The sequence below is a fragment of the Suricata suricatta genome, chromosome 9 (assembly GCF_006229205.1).
Source record: "Suricata suricatta isolate VVHF042 chromosome 9, meerkat_22Aug2017_6uvM2_HiC, whole genome shotgun sequence".
Classification (NCBI taxonomy): domain Eukaryota; kingdom Metazoa; phylum Chordata; class Mammalia; order Carnivora; family Herpestidae; genus Suricata; species Suricata suricatta.
In genome coordinates, this window is record NC_043708.1 from 71100485 (window position 1) to 71102621 (window position 2137).

Sequence of the window (2137 nt, forward strand, 5' to 3'; positions counted from 1 at the left end):
GCTTACACAATGCTAAAAAGAAATGAGCTATCAAGCCATTAAAAGAAATGGAGGAAAGCTAACTTCATATTTCCAGGTACAAGAAGCCAATCTGAAAGGGGTGCATGCTGATTGACACCTACTATATGACATTCTGAAAAAGGCAAAACTATGGAGAGAGTAGAAAGATGAGGGGTTGTCACGATTAGAAGGGGGGTGGGAAGAATTTTTGTAAGTAAAAGAAAGTTGAACTGATAAAAATCAAAAACTTTAATAATACACAGGATTTGTGTTGGGTGTATTTGAGTGGAATTTTTTCCTCTGTTCTTTTCAATTCTCAAAAATCAACTTGCAATTTTCTGCTGGTTTAGAAAGTGATCATTGCTTGTCATAAAGGGCCATTGAGTGCATGACTGCTCTATTGCCCAGGATTTTCTCACTCGGTCTACTTATATATCTTCCCTACATGCCAATATCTTCAATACATCTATACACATGCACGTGTGTGTACGCAGGGACACACACATGTTCCAACGTAGGCAACATCCTCCTCCTCAGTTATTCAAAATATTTAAAAATATGTAGGTTTTTTCCCCTCAGCCTTTCCAGAGGGCACAGCACACACTGAGGTATTTCTACACTGCACCTCATTTTCTTCTTTATCGAATCTTTCAAGAAAGTTTGCATTTCTGCATCTACTGCTCATTCTCTAAAATTTGTTGGCATCACTGTCTGCCGACAGCTTCTTTTCTGTCTCTAGTTGGGTCTCAGGGTTTCTGCTCTATGGGATGTTTGTACTATCTTTTGAATAGAGTTTTAGAGAAATCAAGAGATAACTTTGTAGTTTTAATCTACCATTGTTTTTTCTGATGCTTCTATTTTTAGGTAATCTCTACATCCAACATAGGGCTTGAACTGATAACCCCAAGATCAAAAGTCACATGTTCTACAAATTGTGCGATCCAGGCACCCTTAGTCTACCACGTTTTCCCAAATGTCTGAGAAAAATATGTAGCATAAAACCTTTTGAATTATTTAAAGCATCTTTTAACATGCATTGATATTTATAGAACTTGAAAATATAGTAAAACCTGGGATTGCAAGTACCTTGTTCTGCAAGTGTTCTAAAGATGAACAAACATTTTGAATAAATTTTAACTTGATAAATGAGCGATGTCTTGCAATATGAATAGAAGCTGACGCCTAAAGGTCACATGATCACAAATGAGCCAGTGGTTCTTCTGTCTCTTTCACTGCACGATTGTGGGTGATGGTCCTTGATGCTCAGATGCTCGGTCTCGGGCTGTGGTGTTTAGCAGAAATCAGTGATTTTTCAGAATGTTGGAAGGTGTCTGCGACTGGCACTTGTATATTTGTTGTCACTTCAAAACACCTATGGACAATCCTTTGCTTTTCCATAGAAGAGTAAGCTGAGGAGTGCTTTGTTTTGTTCTAGGTCAGGCAGATATAGACCCTTTCCTCTGCTGCCTTATTGTCAGTTACATTAAACACAGGAGATGACAAGAGTTTAGTAATTCTGTACTGTAGTCACCATCCATGTGAGTGTATACTGTGGCCCTTATCCAGAAAAAGGTTGAAAGGAAAGGTGGGAAGAAGAAGGAAATGATTACAGTGGAAGTTGAGAAGGAAATCATGAAGAAGTATGAATGAGTATGCAAGTGGCCATAATTCCAAGATTTTATAAGAAGTCTACATCGGCAGCTCCTCAAGAAAAAGGTGGAGGAATCCCTCACTTCAAATGACATTAGGGTGATGTGTAAAATGTGGGAAACAGTGCAAAATTTTGTAGAAAATTACCACTAGAATAACGCTCTAGCAGTGCGAGTGATGAATCCTTTTCATGACAAGGAAATGCCACATTTCCACAAAATCCTCAAAAGGAGGCAGAAGCAAGTGTCATCGGATAGGTTCTTTGTTAAAGTTTCAAGAAAAGGAAAAGATTCCGTTGAGCCAATATTGAGCAGTGATTCCGTTGGTGATAGTGAAAGTTGTCCTACACCATAAGCCTCCTCTCTCTTGTCTCCCTCACACCAGCCACGGAGGTTTTCAAAGGTAAGTACAGGTCATTTGTTTATTTTTCTTTATAATTAGTATTTTCTTTATTATTTTATATTATATTACAGTGTGTAATCATTTT

At 38.0% G+C, this 2137-nt stretch overlaps 1 gene segment (V, D, J or C); it reads right to left on the reverse strand.

Annotated features, from left to right (window-relative positions):
* LOC115302234 overlaps window positions 1-2137 on the reverse strand; it is a 4189-nt gene that overhangs the window by 1061 nt on the left and 991 nt on the right.